Source organism: Chenopodium album, chromosome 2 (assembly GCF_948465745.1).
Source record: "Chenopodium album chromosome 2, dcCheAlbu1.1, whole genome shotgun sequence".
Classification (NCBI taxonomy): domain Eukaryota; kingdom Viridiplantae; phylum Streptophyta; class Magnoliopsida; order Caryophyllales; family Amaranthaceae; genus Chenopodium; species Chenopodium album.
In genome coordinates this window covers 36,523,200-36,548,435 of record NC_137835.1, presented here as the reverse complement: position 1 = coordinate 36,548,435, position 25,236 = coordinate 36,523,200, and positions in this window count along the sequence as shown.

The window sequence follows — 25,236 nt, the reverse complement described above, 5'->3', positions numbered from 1 at the left end:
CTTCAGGCATGGAAACTATTTAAACAAAATTTCATCCGCTGGATTCCTTCAAGCATAGGAAGCTACCAAACATATTTATTACCGATGCACTGGTGTCAGATACGCATTCTATCCCTTTACTCTTTTATATGCGGAACTAACATTTTTCTGCAGGTATCGGCGTATACAGAGTGATATAGGATTGAAGAACGTCTTAAATCAATCTTCGTCCCTATCGAATACTTTGACTATCATTTTTGAAACTGGCGTTTCTACAAACTCAGTCAAAGTGGGGGTTTCTGTAGAGACCTTAAAATGTCTCCCCAAAAACAAAACCGATGATGAACAACCTTTCACCGCCGTTATTGGTCGGGTTGAGTATTTCATCTTAGAGTGCTTCAATCCATATTTCCAATTCAAAAACCAACCCAATTCCTAGCCCATTTCCCCAAACCATAACTTATTTTCTTCTTTTCGTGCCTTTAAACCCAAAATAATTCTTTTCGTGTCATTTAAAATCTTTAATTTCATGTCCGTTTTATAAAAACGTTTAGTCCAATTTATTTTGGTCCATAATATGGGTCCAATGACTTAATAGTTGGATGCGGTTTGAAAAGAGCTTTCCAATGATATATTATAAGCCCAAATTCGAGTTATAATGAATAAGTTATAACCAAAATATTAAACAAGCCCAAACCAAACCTAAGCCCACCGTACCTACGACCCAATGATCCTGTGGAGGGTCAAAAAGATTTAATCTCATTTCTAAACCAATAAGTATTAATTAAAAGCTTCTATAAGTTTCTAAAAGATCTTAATTATCCTTTTTGAAAAGATAAGATTAAAAAGTTTGAAATTGAATAAAACTTTTCTTTTTGAAAGTCCTAATTCTATATGAATTGAAAGACGTTCAAAGATAGACATATATTATTTTCGTGCCTCATAGTTTTTATCCAAATCTTTTATGGTTGGATATCCCTTGAAATTATCTTTCAAATGATATATTATAATATCAATTCCGAGCTATAACGGAAAATATATTAATAAAATATCAAACTCTATTCAAAACCGACACCGTCTCAATATTTCGACCATATCTTTTATTATAAAAAATATTTTAATCTGATTCCAATTGGGTTAGAAATTAGACTTCAAGATATTTCCAACAATATCTTATTTATCTTATTCCGATTTCTGGATCAAAAGATATGATAAAAAAAAACCGCCAAAACTGCTGTATATCGTAAGAGTATTATTCTAATTCGAATTCTTATCTTATCTTGTTTTTTCGACCCTTCTTTTTTCTCTATAAATAGAGTTCATATCTTCCCTTTTTCAATCATCAACAACCTTGATCACAAAATCATTCTCTCTTTCTCTCTTTTACACAAAATCATTCTCTCTTTCTCTCTTTTACACCAAGTCATTCTCTCTTTCTTTCTTTTACACCAAAAATCATTCTCTTCTCTCTCTCTTTCATATTCTAAGCCTTAAACCTGTGTTTATAATTACATCATTCTTCACCTAAGCACTCCAAGAAGTCATACAATACCCAAAGTTCTATACTTAAACCAAGGCGTGAAAGGTATAATTGACTGAGGGTTTGGACCAAATCAACTCTACTTTTTATTTAATTTCATTGTTTCAATTTGATTTATATTTTAATTGAAGTTACTAACAATTTATTCATGATGTAGCAATTCAAGGAAACGTGGAAAGTGAGTAATTAAGCACTTAATTACTCTTATTTCTATTCTTGTTGCTAGTATCATGATTAGGTTTATTTACATTTGATTTGACTAACGATATTATTGTTAAATTGCTTCCAATATTAATGTTTATTCTATTATTTATTTATGATCACCATATTGCATGTTAAAGAGAATATGTAACTAAAAATCATGCCTAATAAGATAATTTGGACGACCGGTTTAGGTTCCTTGTTAATCTGGTTGTTTAATTAAGTGATCACGATATATTTGAATTATATGTTGCATTAATATTCAACCAATTTAGCCTAATAATAATTTGGAGCAAATTGAATCTTTGTTTGTATGCCTTTGAGATCGCAAAAATCACTTTTCACTATAGCAATCGAGTAAAGGCCAATACGGGCGAATGTGACTCCATGACTCACATCGTACCATCATCCCCGATCCTCCTTTCGTGGTTCCGAACCATATGGAGGTAGTAATATCATGGATTATGAATGGGGTGTAATCTTCACGGGTCAATCGTATATGTCAATTCCCACTTCACGGGTGTAATCTTCACGAGATCCTTAAAAAGTTGTTGGCGGCTCCCTACTTTCCTTGTCCTTAATCGTATATGTCAATTCCCACTTCCTATGAGTGCCAAGAATATTCACCACATGCTTAAACGTAGGCGTTTTTCGAACGACGCCTATAGAAGGGTAAAATTATAATTTCATTTAAAAAACTTCTTTATTCCAAATAAAACTCATAAAACATAATTATCAATCCTAATCCCATTAGGATTCAAAAGAACCTTCTGGAAAATTCTAGAAGACTACAATCAAACCTAATTGCTTTAGGAATGATAATTCATAATAGGCCATCCTTTAGATCATTAGGCCGCATTAAAAACCAATCCAGGCCTAGTTTAGTATTTTAGCCATAGCTTCCTCAATATTCATCGCAATTGGGATTATAATATATTGTTGGAAAGCTCTTTTCGATCCCAATCCAAATACATCATTATTGGACCCATGTTATGGACTAAACTAAATTGAATTGGCTATTTTCATAAAATAGAGTTGGTTTTCGAAAACAGAAAGAGAGATTTTAATAAAAACTAACCACAACATTAGACTTTCCACACTTTCACTTCATTCGATTATGATTCGACACGAAAGGTATTCATCACTGGGTTTGGTTTTGGGGAGACACAAATGGTTTTCTACAATGGCCTTGCTCAAACCATTCCTTTTTGAGATTTCCGTCATCTTAATAGTCCTAAAAAGGACAAGAAAAAAAATCAAACTAAAACCAATGTGAAGAATTGTCCGAGAGACAAGATAGCTCCTGTTAAGGAACTCTTAGGTGAAAAAGTTGAATTTAAAACTCCTATGATTCTTAGAAAGAAAGACACTACTAAAGGCAAAGAGAAGAGGAACGCTGACTCTACAAGAAAAGAAATATTAGAGCATTGCTTTACTTTCAACTTATTAGAAAAAATTAATTTTGTAAGTTAATATATTTATTTTTTATTTAAATTCCATCAATAATGTAATTTTACTTTTATTTTATTAATGCAATTTTCAACATTTACATTATAATTTCCATTAAAGCAATGAAAACACTTAATTATTTTTTTCTGAAAAATATTCGAGTATGGAAGTTGAAAATTTCCAAAATACACTGAAATTTGCCCAGTTTAATGGGAAAAAATTACCGTCGAAATCTACGTCTGTCATTAGACGCTGCTGCTGTCGGCCGACGATGACATCTTGCGTCAGGCGACAAATTTTTCGGGATGCGTTTGCAAATTGTCCCACTAATTGCTCTGAGTTGATTTGCTTGAATGCGAGGTTTGTAAGAATTAAAGTGGCCGCACCTGTAGACACCCATTTGTGTCTCCCTAAAACCAAACCCAGTGATGATTACCTTTCACGTTGAATCGTAATTGAATGAAGTGAAAGTGTGGAAAGTCTAGTGTTGCGGTTAATTTTATTTCTTTTTCTTTCTCTCTGTTTTTGAAAACTTTTTTTTTTAAGAAAACAGCCAATCCAGTTTATTTTGGTCCATGGTAAAGGTCTAATAATGGCGTAGTTGGGTCGGGTTCGAAAAGTGTTTTCCAACGATATATTATGAGCCCAATTCCAATGAATAATGAGGAAGTTATGGCCAAATTACTAAACTGGGCCTGATTTGATATTTATAAGAGGCCCAATGATCTAGAGGAGGGCCTATTATTTATTTATCATTCCTAATGTGATTATGATTGATTATAGTCTTCTAGAATCTTCTAGGAGGTTCTTTTGAATCCTAATTTGATTAGCATTGATAAATTGACTTTAGTTGACTTTTAAGAGTTTTAATCAGAGTAAAAGAAGTGTTTTTAAGGAAAATACAGTTTTTCCCTCTTATACGCTTAAATTTTATCAAAATAAGAAAATGCGTGGAAAATTAATTGCAGCGCCATACGACAGCTCTGTCGTCTAGCGACAGGCGCGTGTTTGGAGCTGCAGTCGTGTTTTATTCTATTCGAAACTCTGATTCGTTTTTTATCATATCCGGTTGATTTTCTCTATAAATAGCCTCCTAAAACCTCCGTTTTCAATCATTAATTCTTATGAATTCTCTCTAATTCTCTATCACCAACTCTCATCAAGAAATTCTTGATTATTCTCTCTCTCTTTTCTAAACTAGCCTTTTACAAATATAAAATTCCGCATTCACAAGATCTAGACACACCTAGCCAAGTTTAAAGTTGCCTTCGCCCTAGACGTGAAAGGTTTTAATTTATGAGGGTTTAGTCCCAAATCTCTATTTCAATTATTTAATTTAATTGTTTATTATTTTCCTTGAAGTTACTAACGCGTGTATTTTGTTATTAGAAAGAGGTACGAGGCATCCAAGTAAGTGCTTTAATTGTTTTTATTGATATTATGATATAGAAATCATGCTTTAATTGTTTTTATTGATATTATGATATAGAAATCATGCTTGATGTTTTGAATGACAACAATTATTCCTATTATTATGTTTAGGGAAAAGGTTATAACATCAAATATGCTTTTTATGATTTCTATGATGCCTTTTATTTTCTTTACTAATATTCATGTTAGTATCATGTTAGGGCTATATATTTGATCTTTGTTGTTTAGTGACATGCTAGGGTTTGGTATTAATCTTGTTAGTATCATGCCTAGAACCTTGCTATTAATATTATGCTTTAACATGATTATGATAATTATAATTATGATTTGGATTATGATGATTATTACGATTTTATGTTGCTTGATGATTTTTATTATTACTGCTTGATCACACCTTTTATGCATGTTTAAAGGGAATTTGAACTTGTAATCACGCTTAATAAGATAATAAATAATCTTGTTTAGGGTTAATATGATTATAATTCAAGTGGTCGCCAATAATAGTTTTATTTGTACATTAATATTCAACCAACATAGACTAAACATGTTTAGGGTAAATCTAATGATTGCATGTTAGTCTGAAAGCGCACATGAATACGATCAGAATAAAGTAGAGGGCTATTATTAGGGCAGGTTCAATCCCTTTTAGGTTGGATTTGTACTTTCATCCCCAAACTTCCAGTCATGGTTCCAGACCTATTGGAGTTAACGATCTCCTGGATCGTTAAGGGGTGTAACCTTCACCCTGTGAACAGTTTACAAGTTCCTCAAACTTGTTGGCGACTCTTTTGCTCTAGCTTCCTTCCCTTTGGACGCCACCATACTTTAGTGTATGATCACAGTGGGGTTCAAGTTTGGGGTAATGCTTGAAATATTCCCTACAGTGTTTTTTGGCGACTCCACTAGGGAGGATTTCTATTTTAATTCCTAAAATTTATTTTGGCAATGATTTAGAATGAGTGGATGAGACTCAAAAAGTTCTAAGTATTTCATGTGCGTAATTTTGAATAAAATTATTGTCATATGCATAAAAAGATCTCATTGGAAAGACCGTCTGTAATGAGATAAAAACATAGGATTTTTACGCGTAGGAAATTAAAGGAATATCTTTCACAACTAGGATCGAAATAATGCTACGCGAAACTGGAAAATTTTATTAAGCACAGAAAGCTGCTTAGGCATGTAGGAACTGGCGTCCAGAAAACAGAGTCTGTAGCCAGGTGACAATCCTGTCGCCAGGCGATAGAGCAACATTGCGGTGACGGCCTCTGTTTGCTGGCGCCAAGTTCTTCCAATACCGAGCCAGAAATATGCGTTATAATTTTGACTAGTTTTTAGCACTGTTTGCTCGATCCTACTTCCTGATTGAGTTTTTCTTATATTTCTGAAATTCATATGTGTTCTACATATGGACATAACCCTTTGGGAATTCATGCTCCATCTACCTGATTGAACGCTCTGTGCAACAAAGGGTACATCTGAGAATGTTGAATTCACCAAACCATGGAAGCGAGTTTTTAACTCGCGGTGTCCCATCCACTCGCACCAACCCTTCAAAAGGTAAGGCTTCCACGCGGTGCATCCGGACAATTAACCGTGTACCTTCTTTGACTAACCCATATCCCAAACTTTAGAATACTAGAGTCATGGTTAGGTTGCAAACTCACTGCATCATGTTGTGACTACTTGCCTAAATGTGCATTATTTGTTGTGCATACTCTATGTGTTTTTCCTAACAGTTTGTTTGACTTGTGTTTAAGACTAAAAAAAACTGATTAATGACTAAAAGGACATTACCTAATTAATTAATTAATTTGAGTAATTAAAGTCTAATAATTTAATCGGAATTGACTTAGTATGACTTTAGGCATGTCCCGTAGAGTTATAATGCTGAAAGTAGTCCCAGATTAATACTCCAGTACTGGCGTCGCGATTTGGGCTGCAGCGCCACATTATGCTGTGCAACGCTTGGCGACAACTCTATCGTCTGGCGCTGCACTGCAAAGTGCGGCGACAGTCCTGTTGCTTTGGCGACAGTTCGATATTTTGCTCGAGTCATCACTATGAGTCAAATTAAACAATTTGCTAAGGGTTCGTTTGGCATTGTTGCAGTTTTCAGTTTTTTGGTTTTTTGTATTTTAAAAGTGTATGATATATGTCATATAATGAATAAAAAATTAGTCAAACTTATTAAAATCATGATAATTTTGAAAACTGACAACAGAAAAGTGAAAACACCTTTTTCTTGTTTCCTGTTTTTGGTTTTTTGTTTTTAAAAAAACTAAAAACTGAAAACAAAAAACAATGCCAAACAAGCCCTAATCAATTCGATTATTTTGTCAATAACAATACCTTTATTAAGTCCTTAATTGAGTCTAGACACTAAGTCCCATGGTCTTCCACAAGAGTCAAAGCATGTCACTTGCACTCACAATATAAAGCACAGACTAATATGTATATACACTTTGACCATGTCTAAGAGAGTCTTGTATGCACGTGTTTTTCGTCATTTTTTTAGGGGGGTAAGTCGGATATTAATCCTCCAATTAAACCACCTATTTAAAACCTATACTTAATCCCAAAAATATACACCATATTTTTTTCTTTTTTCTTTTTCTTTATAAACCTGTAAAGTCAAAGTCAATTTGAGTCAAGTCATTAAAAATAAGAATGGTTCAATTTATAGCGCGTGGTCAAGAAAGGAAGGGAGTTTGATCCAAGACAACCTTTTCATAAAAGTACAACCTTTTGACAAACCAATCGCTCGAAAAAGAAAAGCGAAGAAGATAATGGCAACTTAGGAAGAAGTCAACGAACTTAGGAATCAATTGACTGACATAACTGAAGTGTTGAAGGCTTTAACCCTTCAAATTAATGACCTTGTGAAGCAACAACAAATGGATCTTATGCAAGAAAGCTTGAGTAATCTATCTAGTGACTACAAGTTTCAGGGCATTAGTTCACAAGGGGTCTCGGTGGACAAGGAGTTTCTTCCATAGAAGTTCAATGCCAACGACATCCCAAAATTCAAGGCAACTGACAACCCTTATTTCCATTTAACAGCTATTGAAACAATAATGAGTATTAAGGGTATTGATAAAAAAGTATTTCCTTCTTTATTTTCCTTATCTCTTGAAACTGTTTGCCAACAATGGTTCTTCTCCCTTGACAAAGAGAAGACCTCTACTTGGGAATCAATAGTAAACGCTTTCATTGATAGGTATAAGTGCAATATTCAAGTTGAAATTGATTATAGGGAACTTGAAATACTTAAACAGAAAGAGAATGAAAGTTTCACTTCTTTCTTCAATAAATGGAGAGAAACCTCTGCTAGGATGATTGATGTACCAAGCGAAAAAGAATATGTGAGGTTGTTCATCAAGAACCTTCAAGAAAAGTACTCCAAGCATCTCAAGTATCAAAATAATATACACACCTTCAAGGCCGTCTATGACATTGGAATTAACATTGAAGACGACCTTGCTAAACTAAAAGCTGCTAATAATAACTCAAATAGTGGCTGGAAAGGAAAGAAGAACGACAATCTTTCTTCTTAAAAAAACACCCACTCAAAAAATATTAGCACCTTTAATCTGAGTGAAGTCCTTTGCTGTGAACAACCAAGGACAAAAGAAACCATTTAGGAGGAACTTTACTCCTATTGGTATGAGTAGGCGTTACTCGAAGTGCGCCTACGTTAGAGCATGTGGTGAATATGCTTGACACTCATAGGAAGTGGGAATTGACATAATACGATAAGAGACAAAGCAAAGTAGGGAGCCGCCAACAAGTTTTTAAGGAACTTGTAAACCGTTCACGGATCATAAAAGGCAACCACGATAAAGGGACAGCGATAGGAAACAACGATTGACCCATGAAAGTTACACCCCATTCATAATCCATGAGATTACTCACTCCATATGGTTCGAAACCACGAAAGGAGGATCGGGGATGAAGGTACGAAGTGAGTCATGGAGTCACATTCGCCCGTATTGGCCTCTACTCGATTCTTATAGTGAAAAGTGATTCCTGCGATCTCAAAGGCATGCAAACAAAGATTCAATTTTCTCCAAACTATTATTAAAATTAATTGGTTGAATAATAATGCAACAAATTATTCTAAAATATTGTGATCACTTGAATTAAATAAGAAGATTAAAAAGGAACCTAAACCGGTTGTCCAAATTATCTTATTAGGCGTGATTTTCAATTACATATTCCCTTTCACATGCAATATGGTGATCATAAAAAATATAATAGAATAAACATTAATATTGGAAGCAATTTAACAATAAATTTTTAGTCAAATCAAATATAAATAATAACCCTAATCATGATACTAGCAATAAGAATAAAAATAAGAGTAATTAAGTGATTAATTACTCACTTTCCGCGTTTTCTTGAATTGCTACAATATGAATAAACTGTTAGTAACTTCAATAAAAATATAAATCAAATGGAAACAATTAAATTAAATAAAAATTAGAGTTGATTTGGTATAAACCCTCAATTTATTATACCTTTCACACCTTGGTTTAAGGTCAAAACCTCGGGTTAAGTATGGACTCCTTGGAGTTCTTAGGGGAAGTATTATGGAAGAATAGGGTGGCTAGTATTTAGTCTAAAGAGGGAGAAAAGAATTATTTATGATCAAGCTTGTTGATGATTGAAAAAGGGGAGATATGAACTCTATTTATAGAGAAAAAAAGAAGGGTCTAAAAAACAAGATAAGATCCGAAATAAATCGGAATAAAACTCGATAGACAACAGTTTTGGCGGTTTTTGTTTTTATCATATCTTTTGATCTAGAAATCGAAATAAGATAAATAAGATATCGTTGAAAAGCTCTTGAAGTCTAATTTCTAACCCATTTATAATCAAATTAAAATATTTTATATAATAAAATATATGGCCGAAATAAAGAGACGGTGTCAGTTTTGGATAGAGTTTGATACTTTATTCATATCTTTTTTGTTATAGCTCGGAATTGATATTATAATATATCATTGGGAAGATAATTTCAAGGTCTATCCAACCATATAAAATTTGGATAAAAACTATGAGGCATGAAAAAATATATGTCTATTTTTGAATGTCTGTCAATTCAAATAAAATTAGGACTTTTAAAAAAAGGAGTTTTATTCAATTTCAAACTCTTTAATCTTATCTTTTCAAAAAGGATAATTAGGATCTTGTAGAAACTTATAGAATCTTCTAATTAATCCTAATTGTTTTAGGAATGGAATTAAATAATTCTGACCCTCCACATGATCATTGGGTCGTAGGTAAGGTGGGCTTAAGTTCGGTTTGGGCTCAGTTTAATATTTTGGCCATAACTTATTCGTTATAACTCGGATTTGGGCTAATAATATATCGTTGGAAAGCTCTTTTAAATCCCCATCCAACTATTTAATCATTAGACCCAGATTATGGACCAATATAAACTGGATTAATCGTTTTTATAAAAAGGACACAAATTGAATGATTTTAAAGGACACGAAATGAATTATTTTGGGTTTAAAGGCACGAAAAGAGGAAAATAAGTTATGGTTTGGGGAAATGGGCTAGAATTTGGGTTGGTTTATGAAATGGAAATATGGATTTAAGCACTCGAAGATTAAACACTCAACTCGACCAATAATGGCGGTGAAAGGTTGTTCATCATCGGGTTTGGTTTTGGGGAGACATTTTTAGGTGTCTACAGAAGCCCCCACTTTGAATGAGTTTGTAGAAACGTTAGTTTCAAAAACGATAGTCAAAGTAGTCGATAGGGACGAAGAATGATTTAAGACGTTCTGCAATCCTAAATCACTCTGTATACGCCGATTCCTGCAAAAAATGTTAATTCCACAGATAAAAGAGTAATGGGATAGAACGCTTATCTGACACCAGTGTATCGGTGACAATTGAGTTTGTTATTTTCCTATGCTTGAATGAATCCACCGGATGACGTTTGTTGAAATGCTTTCCATGCTTGAGGAAAGCCGACTGACGAGTTTGGTAGCTTTCTAAGCCTGAAGAAATCTACCGAATGGTACTTCCATACTTGAGGAAAGTCGACATATGATTTTGGCGTTTTTTTATGCTTGAAGAAATCCACCGATAATGCTTTCCATGCTTGAGGAAAGCCGACAAAGGAATTTGGCGGTTTTCTATGCTTTAAGAAATCCACCGGAAAATACTTTCCATGCTTGAGGAAAGTCGACAGATGATGAGATTGCAAGTCTCTGTGTATCGAGAACCTTGTGTCATGAAATGATGGTGATTTGATTGTCCCCGAACGTGGGCTGTAGATGGTCCACTTGTCTCCGGACGTGTGCTGTAGTTGGTTCGCTTGTCCCCGAACGTGGGCTGTAAATGGTCCGCTTGTCCCCGGACGTAGGCTGTAGATGGTCCGCTTGTACCCGGACGTGGGATGTAGATGGTCCTCTTATCCCCGGACGTGGGTTGTAGTTGGTTCGCTTGTCCCCGAACGTGGGCTGTAGATGAGACCTGCAAAAATAAATTTTCCAATGGACTCGTATATATTGTGATTGACTTGACAACTGACTTGACCAAGTTTGACTTGATGTGACATGACATGTGTATGACTTGTGAGTGTGAGTGTGTGTATATGTGTGTGTGCAGACACAAGAAAACGAAGATGCAAAAGCAAAAATTTTCCGTCAATTTTTGTCATGAGTGGAGGGTACCAACTTTCTCCCGAAAAAGAAAGATGTGAAAACTGAACTTTTATTTTTGAACTTCCCTCGATGAGAAAATTTTGAAAAAGTTTTTTTAAACATCCCTAAAAGAAAATACGCGAAAAAAGGAAAAAAGTTTTGAACTTCCTCGTTGAGCAAGACAAAATGAATCGCATGGATTGAATTGCTTTTCTTGAAAGTAATGTATGCATGATGCATGTCCTTAGGCCAGGATGCTAAGGACAATTACATCATGTGACACGATGAATGAAATTAGGTCATGGAGCTAAGCATCATATATGATGTAAAGAAACGATCTTGAACGTCACTTAGGTCTGGCAGCTAAGCACGTATATAGATGAAGTGATTATTGCATAATGAGCGTTGCTTAGGCAAGGAGCCAGGCACGGTATGATTTGTATGATTAAAAATCATTGATATATAAATGTTTCTCAGCATATTATGCGATGCATGAAACAATGAATATTGCTCAGGTCAGGAAGCTAAGCAAGTATACACTATTTCTTCTAATGAATGTTGTCTTTAAATATGATGAAACATGCACAGTGTAGAAACAAGATTTTATGATAAAGGGCTCTTAAAGGGAAGGATGATTGATATGGATATGGATGTGTGAGTGAAGTGTGTGAATGTGATACTAAGGCTGGCTGCAAGGGTTATGGCGATGGAAAGAGATGTGAGAAGAGTCAATGATGATGACTCTTTAGGCTGGGTAGGCTAAATGATGTGGGTTCAAGCCCCCAAGTCTAGCTTTAAATGGGTAGGGGTAAGCATTGGATATTCTTTGACTCGATCATGCATGGATATGAATATGAATGTGGCCGCACCTCGATGTGAGGTTGCCTACGTATCCGTTAGGAATTAGGCCAAACGTAGCTCTAACCGAACTTTGCACAAGTGTGTGTACACCTCAAAGAGGTCTTTCTAGGTTTGTAATGTGGTTAATTTGATGGTTTAAGGAAGAAAGGGGTGAAAGGCTCAAGACCCTAGAGAAGCCCCCAAGATATGCAATTGTGTATTAGACTTTGCAAGTTTTATTTTTCATATATATTTTTGTTTTGAATTTCTTTTTTCTTTTTTTTATTATTTTGAATCAATGTAGGCAATCTCACATCATGCGGTCCATCACTCACTTAGCATTCATGTTTCTCAGGCACGGTATTGAGCACTCGATGAGAGACGCAATTTGAGACGTGTTGATATCTAAGACATTGGAACACTTGCCTTTAGACATTGTTTTATTGTTGCTTTTTTTTTTACTTGCTTTTTGAATGTTATACAATTACACTTCTTCAAATCCCAGGGTTAAGTAAATGTAGGTTGAAGAAATGAAGGCCAAATGTTAGACGAGGCTCAAAATGGTTGATGAAAAAATGGAATGTGATTGAACGGTTAACAGGGAATGACAGGGTTGTAAAGGTGCCTCAAATCATTGGTGTACCTTGGATTTAGTTTGGTAATTGATTTTTTTTTATAATTAATTTATTTATTTAATTTTTTTTTTGCTAATCATAGGATCGAATGTAAGAAAGAGATGTTCGTTTATGAAGAAGGTAAGAAATGTGACACATAGACACATGGATAAGGAGAACCTATGCTAGACTTTTTAGGGGGAAGGGTTTGAAACAAAAGAAGAAGAAAACATGAAATTTTGGTGAGAAGCTTGCATCGTGCTTTGTCTTCATGGCTGTTTATGAGTTACTTTTAGCTGCCTGCTGAGGAAAATAGTTTTCTTGTTGTTGATGCTTTGATTGGAAAGAAAGAAGGAGTGACGTTCCCCTTATTCTTCCAACTATTGCCTAATTATTTTAGACTCAAGTACTCTGTAAGGAAGAACTCATTTAATGCATTCATTCAATACTTAGATTGAAAAGGAAGAGTGTATGAAACGATTTTGAAAACTGATTGGAAATACTCCACTCATTCCTATTACGACGGAAAACGATGCATGCATGGTCCTAGTATACGATCATAAACAATATAGTGCATTACTCGAAGACAAAGTGTGTGCAATGACTCAACATGTGTGATTAGGTGAGTTTATTAAGACTCATGGTATGATCGCATGGCTAGATATGAGGACGTTGTGAAAAACAAAGGACCTAATGACCAAATAGCACGGAAGACTAAAAGACAAACTAACTTGATTAATTTTGTCAAATTTTAATGTTTATGCTATTTACTAGGTGAAAACGGTCCATTGGAAATAATTAGTCATAGATATGATCAACCACAATCAAAGACAAAGAACATATGTTAAGGTTAGCACAAAAAATCACAAGAAACTAGGAAGAGGACTAGAATTCTAGAAGAGTTAGGACTCACGGGTATAAAAAAATTAAATAAACAAATAAAAATAAAAATCTATAATCCTATGTTATACGATTTGACACAGATTAAAGGACTTGGCTAAGACTAGCTTGACACGAAAAGATATAATTTTTTTTTTTTTTTTTTTAAGAAAAAAGAAGAAAGTTGACGCTAAAAAGACACCTAAACTGGATAGACTGTAGTATATCGGTAATACCTTTTTATCTGTGACTCTGATTGGGACAAAACCAACGCCAAATGAAAGATAAAACTCGGGGATACATATCCATAGGTGGCACGACACGTAACTCTTTCTAGAACACCGGCTATGACCAAATCAAGTTGACTCTTGTGCAGTATACGGGAATAAAAATCCGGGTGACTTAAAAATAATAAAAAAAAAAAATCTATGGCTCGACTCTAATAATAAAAAAAAGGGTTTGATAAAAGAATAAATAAATAAATAAATAAAAATTCAAAAAATGTACATATAAGCACATTGTCACGAATGATGCAATGAAGTTCGCAACCTAAAGTCAAGTTCTATGTTCGACTATGTTCAAGCTTAAAAGGGTGTCAAAGGGTACCATGGTTAAGAGTTTGGACGCGTTAGCAAGGCAGCCTCCCTTGAGGGTGTATGCCAACGGGAGGCTCCGCGAGTTCTTGATGAAATCAAACTCGACTCCATTGTTTGGGTGAATTTAAAAACTCGGATGAACTCTTATTGCCATGAGCTTTTTTGGGTTGATAGAGCTTAAATCCCCTGGGCTAGCCACATACGTAGAACACGTACTATTGTGGCAAAAAAAGGTAACCTAAAAAGAATATGCATATGTGACAATGCCAATTAAATCGCAGGAATAAAATTCAAGAATCTTTCTAGTCTTATCCACTCATCTTAATTAAATACCGATCACTCAAATTGATAAAAAACAAAGAATCCTCCCTAGTGGAGTCGCCAAATTGTAGGCGTTGCTCGAAGTGCACCTACGTTAAAGCATGTGGTGAATATGCTTGGCACTCATAGGAAGTGGGTATTGACATAATACGATTAGGGACAAGGAAAGTAGGGATCCGCAAACAAGTTTTTAAGGAACTTGTAAACCGTTCACGGATCATAAAAGGCAACCACGATAAAGGGACAACGATAGGCAACAACGATTGACCCATGAAGGTTACACCCCATTCATAATCCATGAGATTACTAACTCCATATGGTTCGGAACAACGAAAGGAGGACCGGGGATGACGGTACGAAGTGAGTCATGGAGTCACATTCGCCCGTATTGGCCTCTATTCGATTCTTATAGTGAAAAGTGATTCTTGCGATCTCAAAGGCATGCAAACAAAGATTCAATTTGCTCCAAACTATTATTAACCTAAATTAGTTGAATATTAATGCAACACATTATTTTAAAATATTGTGATCACTTGAATTACATAACAAGATTAAAAAGGAACCTAAACCGGTTGTCCAATTATCTTATTAGGTGTGATTTTCAATTACATATTCCCTTTAATATGCAATATGGGGATCATAAAAAATATAATAGAATAAAAATTAATATTGGAAGCAATTTAACAATAAATTGTTAGTCAAATCAAATATAAATCATAACCTTAATCATGATACTAGCAACAAGAATAAAAATAAGAGTAATTAAGTGATTAATTACTCACTTTCCGCGTTTCCTTTAATTGCTACATCATGAATAAACTGTTAGTAACTTCAATAAAAATATAAATCAAATGAAAACAATTAAATTAAATAAAATGTAGAGTTAATTTGGTCCAAACCCTCAGTTAGTTATACCTTTCACGCCTTGGTTTAAGGACAAAACCTCGGGTTAAGTATGGAATCCTTGGAGTGCTTAGGGGAAGTATTATGGAAGAATAGGGTGGCAATTATTTAGGCTAAAGAGGGAGAAAATAATTATTTTATGATCAAGATTGTTAATGATTGAAAAAGGGGAGATATGACCTGTATTTATAGAGTAAAAAGAAGGGTCTAAAAAACAAGATAAGATCCGAATTAAATCGGAATAATACTCGATAGACAACAGTTTTTGCGGTTTTTGTTTTTATCATATCTTTTGATCCAGAAATCGGAATAAGATAAATAAGATATAGTTGGAAAGATCTTGAAGTATAATTTCTAATTCAATAAGAATCAGATTAAAATATTTTATATAATTAAAGATATGGCAAAAATAGTGAGACGGTGTTAGTTTTGGATAGAGTTTGATATTTTATTCATATCTTTTCCGTTTTAGCTTGGAATTGATATTATAATATATCATTTGAAAGATAGCTTCAAGGGCTATCCAACCATATAAAATTTGGATAAAAACTATGAGGAACAAAAAATTATCTTTCTATCTTTTAATGTCTGTCAATTCGAATAAAATTAGGACTTTTTTAAAAAAAAGAGTTTTATTCAATTTCAAACTCTTTAATCTTATCTTTTCAAAAAGGATAATTAAGATCTTTTAGAAACTTATAGAAGATTCTAATTAATCCTAATTGGTTTAATAATGGAATTAAATAATTTAGACCCTCCACATGATCATTGGGTCGTAGGTAAGGTGGGCTTAGGTTCGGTTTGGGCTCAGTTTAATATTTTGGCCATAATTATTCGTTATAATTCGGATTTGGGATTATTATATATCGTTGGAAATCACTTTTAAAGCCCCATCCAACTATTCAATCATTAGACCCAGATTATGGACCAAAATAAACCGGATTAATCGTTTTTATAAAAAGTACACAAAATGAATGATTTTAAAGGACACGAAATGAATTATTTTGGGTTTAAAGGCACGAAAAGAGGAAAATAAGTTATGGTTTGGGGAAATGGGCTAGAAGATGGGTTTTTTTATGAAATGGAAACATGGATTTAAGCAGTCTAAGAATAAATACCCAACCCGACCAATAATGGCGGTGAAAGGTTGTTCATCATCGGGTTTGGTTTTGGGGAGACATTTTTTGGTGTCTACAGTATGAGTTATGACACCGCATTTGATCGACTGAATGCAAAAGGTCTTATAACTCCTATTGGACCATTTGGGGACCCACTAGTCGCAAAGAGGACAGCTAATTGGAACCCCAACGCACACTGCAAATATCTCCAAGGTAGGGGCCATCTCACTGAAAATTGTTGGAAGCTTAAGGAAGCTATCCAAGATTTAATTGATACCAACAAACTACCATTTCCCCCTACCAGTAAGAAGCCAAGCATCGACAATGCACCTCTTTCCCATGCCATGGCCATCTCTGATGAGGAAAACAATGTTGATCCTTCATCTCTTATTAAACCTATTGAATAAATTCATGCTATCGAAGAAGAGGAAGTAATATTTTTCAATGCCATGAATGATTTTCCAGGACCAGCAAGCAAGGAAGATGTTCGAATGCTTATATGGTCCATGTGGGAGGGAACAGACTTACTACGTGAGGCTCTTGAATTTCAAAGAAACAAGGGGAGGAACTTCAGAAAAAGTATGATAAAATTCCACCCACGAAGAAGAAAACATTACCTTTACAAGTAATTTACAGACCCAAGAAGAGTAATAAACTGTATACTCCAATTGGTACTTCATATGTAAAAATTTTCCAAATGTTCTCCGAGAATGGTAAGGTCAAACCTCTCGAACCGAGACCATTTGAATCTCTAAAAAGGACAGACATGTTCTACTGTCAATACCATCAATCAGGGGGACATACTATTTAAAACATAAGAAGAAGACATAAGCATAAATGGGGTTTGGGACAGCGATGAAGAAGACGTCTACCTAAAAGACATGGAAAAACCTCCACTTTAAGTGTCATATTCAGTAGGTGACTTTTGGGATGAAGAGGATTCACCTATAGACGTCCTCACAAGATCTGGGAAAATGCAACCTCCCGTCTCTACACAACCCATGCCAACTGTGCAGCAAGTTCCCATACCTATCATAGAAGACAATAATTGTTAAGCAATTCAAAAAGACCAAGGTCGAGATGAATGTATGGAAACTTCTAGCTACGTCTCGAGAACATAGGTTGGCAGTAATGAATGCCTTGGATAAGATAGGGATAAATTCCGACACCACTCCTTAGGGGTTGGCTAACTTCCTTACGAGTGATCTCCCTAGTCATATCAACTTGATCACTTTTTCTAATAAAAACTAACCTCCAGAAGGTGACAAGCATTACAAGGCACTAAACCTCACAGTAGTTTGCAAGAGAATGAATGTCCCAATGACTCTCGTAGACAATGGATCGGAAAATAATGTCTGTCCACATAGAACTGCGAGGATGTTATGCAAAAGGGATGAAGACTTAACCCCGTAAACATAAGGAATAAGAGCTTATGACAATACTCGTCGCCAAGCTCTTGGTAAAATCACTATGAATGTAACGGCGGGAACAATAGAACATGCCACTACCTTCCAAGTGGTAGATATTAAAGCTTCATTCAACTTATTGTTGGGACGCCCTTTGCTTCATGACCTCAAGGCCGTCACTTCTTCTCTTCACCAACAGGTAAAAGCCATAGTTGGAGGAATCCCCATCACAATTGATGCGTCACCCATGAGAATTAAAGCTGTGGAAAATCCGATCATCAATGTGGAGCACGATGAAGATGATGAAGACTTGTGGGGCTTTAATGAAGAGGTCTCCTTAATCGAGGAGGATGAAAGGACCCCTCTCTGTCACGACCCCCACTCCAATATGACAGTAAATTCTATTCTCAAGAGACAAGGGCACTTCCCTAGAATGACACTAGAAAAGAAAAAGGAAATAGCAAAACAACTGGAACTACCTGGCCTCCCTAAGTTAGATACATTTGGACTTGGTTTCGAACTGACTCGGGAAGATCTTAAGCGAGACCTGGAAAGGTCTAAGTTGAGTAGGAACGCTCGCATCCAAAAGAAAGCAATCCCAATGGATCAGTATCCTCTTACTCTCAATGGAAAATTCATAAAAGAAGGAGAGGACTATCCATGCTATGAATTTCCTGAACCTTTTGTTGAAAATGGCATAAGGCAACCGGGATTTGAAATCTTTTTGGATTGCTACTTTCTAGATGAAATCCCAACTCCTATTGACAAGGAGAAAACACCCCCATGCTTTGACTTTAATGTCATGGGATTACTATTTGGGCGAGAAAAAAGATGAGCCGAGATATATAGAGGATAAGTCCTCACTCATCAAAATGGTCCTACAAAGTGAAAACTTTGACCCTTCAAAACTCATCACTCCAGTGGAAAGATTAGTACAAGGGTGGCGTAAGACGGTCAAGGTGACTACTCCAAGTGGAAGGAAAATCTCCATAACAATAGGGAAAGGACCAATGTTTGAAGAGTCGTCTGAGTTAGAGTCATAGTCTTTTCTTGTAGATGAGTCCAAATCTTTAGTCGTAGCACTCCCTCCTTCTTCTATTTCTACTCCTAGGATAGTTAACAATCAAGTCCCTGAGGACATTTCCCTTTTTGATGTAATGATTTCTGAGTTTAATAATATGTCTTCTTCTGCTTACTCCTCGTGTTTTTCATTAACCCAAGATAACAAGCATTGCTTAACTAACAATGAAAATGACAAAGAAATTATTAAAGAAATGGAAACACTTGAAAAGAAAACACCAATAATTGAGGAAACTGAGACGGTTGATATCTCAAATTATTCAACCCTTAAAAGAGAAGTTAAAATCAGATTAAAATTTAATGAACAAGAAAGAACCGATCTAATTAATATACTTAAAGAATTTATTAATGTATTTGCTTGGTCATATGAAGATATGTCAGGTATTAATAGGGAAATAGCTCAACACACTATACCACTAATTCCAGGAATGTAACCTGTAAAACAAAAGTTGCGTCGAATGAAACCCGAAGTAGTTCTTAAAATAAAAGAAGTTCAAAAACAAATAATTGCGGGTTTTATCAGGGTATAAAAATACCTCGAATGGGTAGCAAACATAGTCCCAGCTCCGAAGAAGGATGAAAGGGTAAGAATGTGTGTCGACTATCGAGATTTAAATAAGGCAAGTCCAAAGGACGACTTCCCTTTACCACACATCGATATTTTGGTAGATAATACAACAAATCATGCATTTCTCTCGTTTATGGATGGATACGCGGGATACAATCAAATTCTCATGGCAGAAGAAGATATGGAGAAAACAACATTCATAACACCATGGGGTACTTACTGTTACATGGTAATGCCATTCGGGATGAAAAACGCGGGTGCTACTTACCAACGAGCAACGACTGCCTTACTCCATGACATGATGCACAAAGAGGTTGAGGTATATGTAGATGACATGATTGTGAAATAAAAAAATCGCCCAGGACATCAAGTAGCCTTGAGAAAATTCTTTGAAAGGCTAAGAAAATACAACATGAGGTTGAATCCATCAAAGTGCGCTTTCGGAGTCACCTCAGGAAAACTCTTGGGGTATGTCATAAGCTCTAGAGGAATATAGATATACCCAACCAATATCAAGGCGATCATGTCAATTCCACCGCCCAAAACCGAGAAACAAATTCGAGGATTTATTGGCCGGTTGCAATATAGAAGAAGGTTCATATCGAAATTAACAACGATATGCGAACCAATAATTAAGAAGCTAAAAAAGAATGTACCGGTAATATGGGATGATGAGTGTCAAAAAGCCTTTGAAAAGATCAAAGCTTATCTCGCGAATCCTCCCGTATTAGCACCAGCACTTCCAGGAATACCTCTTAGGTTGTACTTAACAGTCACCAAAGAGACAATGGGAGCCGTGATTGCACAAGAAGTAGAAGGTAAAGAAAATGCAATCTACTATCCAAGCAAAAAAATTCTCGAGTATGAAGTACACCATACACCGCTTGAGAAATTGTGCCTCGCATTGGTGTGGGCCACAATCAAGCTAAGACATTACATGCTCGTGCATACAGTCTTTGTAGTTTCCCGAATGGATCCACTTAAGTATCTATTCAATAAGTCTACACTCAATGGGCGCATATCAAGATGGATAGTCAACTTAGCCCAGTTCGATGGGAGATTCATGCCTAAAAAAGCTATCAAAGGATATGTGGACTCGGATTTCCTAGCGGATTTTCCAATAGAAGATTCAACGCCAATACATGATAATGAATTTCCAGACGAAGACTTGATGGTCACAGAAGATGATACTTGGACTTTATACTTTGATGGAGCCTTAAACCAAAAAGGATGTGGCGTTGGAGTATTATTAGTATCACCTAAAGAAGAGCACGTCCCAATCTCCATAAAGCTAGATTTCGACATGACCATCAACGCAGTTGAATACGAAGCATGCGTGGTAGGCCTTGAAACAGCTTTGGCATTGGGAGTAATGAAATTATGAATATTCAGAGACTCTTCGTTGATCATCAACCTGATTTCTAAAACATGGAAAGTAAGGAGTGAATGTCTAGACCCTTACCAAACTTATCTGGAAACTCTCACCAATCAGTTAGAAAAGGTAGAATACACTTATCTACCTAGAGAGGAAAATCAATTTGCAGATGCTTTGGCAAGACTAGCCTCAATGGTTAGGATTCCTAGGGAAATCGAGCAACTGCCTCTAACAATGGAGAAAAGACACAAACCGGCTTATATTCAAGCCATAGAAGATGATGAAGTAATCCAAGATGAAGAAGAAGAAGAACCGTGGTATACAGATATATTTAATTATGTCACCAAAGGAGAATACCCTCCTCATGCTAACAAAAGAGAAAAACGATCATTAAGACTCTTAGCTTCCCAATATGTAGTCATAGACAACGAGTTACACAAAAGGGTACCTAAGGGTCAAGCTCTCTTATGTGTAGGGAAAAAGGATGCCCAAAGATCTATGAGGATAGTCCATGAAGGCATTTATGGAACTCATGTTAACGGCAAAATGCTAGTCCAAAAGATAATACGAGAAGGATATTATTGGACTACTATGAATAGGGATTGTCATCAATATGTAAAAAGATGCCCTAAATGCCAAATCTATGCTAATTTGCAACATGTTCCTCCATCTCTACTTTACACCTAAACTTCACCATGGCCATTCTCTACATGGGGAATTGGTATCATTGGTAAAATTACCTCTCCAGGAACAGGAGGTCACGAATACATCATAGTAGCGATTGATTACTTCAAAAAGTGGGTTGAAGCACAATCATATGCTAAACTCACTACAAAACATGTAGCACTCTTTATCGAAAGGAATATCATTTGTCAATACGGAGTCCCACATGAGATGATAAGTGACAATGGAACTCACTTTCAAGCTGAATGTGAAGAGTTGTTACAAAAATATGGCATTAAACACCATCATTCTTCCCCCTATAGACCTCAAGCAAATGAAGCAGTTGAGGCAGCTAATAAAAATTTAAAGACTATCATCGAGGAAATAACAGAAAATTACAAGGATTGGCCTGACAAACTCTATTTTGCACTTTGGGGTTATCGCACGTCAATTCGCACATCAACAGGAAATACGCTATTCTTCTTATTTTATGGAATGGATGCCGTACAACCTGTAGAGCTAGAGATACCCTCTCTACGCATTGCAATAGAAAGTAAACTCGATGAAGTCGAATGGACTAGAGCAAGGTATAAAGAGCTAATTCTACTTGACGAAAAGCGACTAGAAGCTCTACATCATACCCAATGCTATCAAACCCGTATGGCTAGACATTTTAATAAGAAGGTTAAGACAAGAAACATCAAAGTAGGAGACTTGGTGTTAAAAGAATTAAGGAAAAATGTTTTGGATCCAAGAGGCAAATTTAGGCCTAATTGGTCCGGACCTTATATTGTCAAAACAATCCTATCCGGAGGAGCAGCAAAACTAACTGACATCCTAATTAGAAACTAAGAATTCGGCAAAATAGGTCTCTCAGAAACACTCGCCAGATCGAGCCCGCCTTTTTCTTCGCACCTCTTCTGGGCAGTTGCGCCCGATCGAGCTAACGCTCACCCGATGGGGCGCGCCTTGCTTGATGCACTTGAATGCGCTCCCGCCCGATTGGGCGTAAGCTTGCCTGATCGGGCCCGGTTACTTCTTCGAGGCTTGGACTTCGATTGGGCTTAATTCTTCGGCCCAATCCGGATTTCCTCTTCGGGTCTTGAATACTTGGTCCAAATGCCCCGGTATCATATATACCGAGCCCTTAATCACCGGCTCTAACCGATCCTGGGCTTCAAAGATGGTCATGTTCTCCTAATGTCCGTAGTTGTTCCATGAAAATCCGGAAAAACGCTCCAAAAGTGCAATTTCCTACAAAACTCAAGCAAAACTACAAAAACACTAGAAAACACCAATTAGTAATAAAAGTGGCTATAAAGAGCCAAAAACACTACTAATTATGACAAAGGGACGGGGGTAAAATACTATATAAATTAGACACATCAGCAACGTCACTGGAAAAAGTCTGTTGCCGGACGATAGACTGCAGCGCCAGGGGACAGCGCCTATGGCCGGACGACAGACGTCAATGGCCAGCGACAGCTTCAAAACGGCGGCGTCATTCTTCTGGGAGTACTTGGGAAAATTTCAGTGTTTTTTGGAAAATTTTCGACTTCTGTACTCGAAAAAAATTCTAGAAAATTTTTTCTGTTTTCATTGCTTAATAAATTATATTAAGGAAAAATTGCTCCCATTAATCTGAACTTTTCCTCGTCCGCCCAAATTAATCCGAACTTTCGATTATTATCTATCATTCCCAACTTTAGGGGGTATTAATTTCTATTGCACCCAAATGACTTGCAACCGGTTGAAGAGGTCAATTTTGCTGACTTGTGATTAGTTGCACACGTGCCGCAACCTGATTGGTTCAAAAAAAAAAAAAATTTAAAGATTAAAAATAAATAAATAAATTTAAAGATTTTTTTTAAAAAAAAAAAACCAACCAGCACATCCTGCACCCACCCACCCACATCCAGCCAGCCAACACCTTCCCCGGAGCACCGACCACCGCCCAAGCCCCCTTCCCCTAGAGTGTCATTCGCCGCCCAGTCATGCTTCCCCTCTCCTAGCGTCGGCGACGCCCGACCACCCTCCCCTTTCCCTTTAAATATGGCCGCTGAAAACGACCACCAGAAAAACGCCGCAACCCCTATTTCTTTGTGAATACGACCACCAAAATGGTCGAAAACGTCCAAAATCGGCCGAGTTTCAGGTTGGATGGTTGGGTTTAACCCAAAATCGGCCGATTCAGCCGATCGTGGATAATTTCATTAGCGGTGGCTAGGTGGTGGCTAATTTCGAGATTTGGGGAAGGTAAGGGGTTTTCAGGGTGGGGGAAGGGAAGGGGTGGGTTTCGAGGGAGGGGGAAGGTTGGGCGGCGGTTTTCGGCAGTAGGGGAGGGGTTTTCGGGAATGGGGCTGGTTTTCCGGCGGGTTGGGGGTGGGGATGTAGTGGCAGCAGCTGGGCATGGGGTGGTTTGTGGGTTTTTTTTTGTTTTTTTTTAAATAATTAAACCAATACTACGCTGACACGTGTCTAGGTAAACTGCTACATCAGGTTGGATGACCTCTTGGGTGCAACAAAAATTAATACCTCCTAAAGTTGGGAGTGATAGATTATAAACGAAAGTTAGGATTAATTTCGGCGGACGAGACAAAGTTCAGATTAATGGGAGAAATTTTTCCTTAAATTTAAAGAAGTTAATTTAATTAAAAAGCTAAAATGTCATTAATAAAATAAAATAAAAATTACATTATTGATGGAATTTAAATAAAAGCTTAATAAGACAAATTAACAAAAATTTAAATCTAAGTCTAATAAATTGGAAGTTAAGCAATGTTTCAACTTTTCTTCTCTTTCTTTGCTCTTTTCCAATTTTTATCTGAATCCTCTTCATCGTCCATGACTTTAGCTAGTAGACATCCTTTAGAGGACCTACATTTATTTTTAGAGTAAATGGTTTGTCCCTTAGCTAGGACTCCATGTGTTCTTCTCTACCCAAACCTTCTTCTCTGAAGTGTCAGCTTTTCTTTTCCCTCCATCCTTTGTAGAGTCTTTCTTCTTAGACATCATAGGTATTTTGAATTCAATCTTTTCACCCAAGCAATCCTTAACAGGAATCACTTTGTCACCTAGACGATTCTTCACGTTGGATTTACTCTGATTTTTCTTCATGTCCTTTGAAGGTTTCTTAAGAAGCCACCTCTTTACATCATTGGGCAAGGAAGGAGGAACCTTTTGGGTAATCACTTCCCATAAAGGTCTAGCGCTCCAATTATGCATCAAATTTCTCTACTTCTTGTGAAACAAGGAATTCATAGGGACGACAAAGATCCCCAAAAGGAATTGTTTGAAGTGGGTCTTACTGTCTTTTTACCCTGCATGGATAATAAAAAGTAACTTGGTTAACCTTGAAAGACGACAGAAAGGTTTCTTGTTGACACCAACCATCTTCTCTATTTTCCACCAAGGGATGACCCACTTGATAGCAAAGTTGCAAGAGGCAAAGACTTTATTCCATTCATGGCGCCCCATCTTAGAGAAGCATTTCTTTCGCCTCACAAAGTAGTTTGGAGTATATTTTTCAACATTGCCAGGAGGACTAATTAATTCTAGTCTCTCCATTAGCCATATATGCAAAAATTCAAATCAAATTACTATATAAAAAT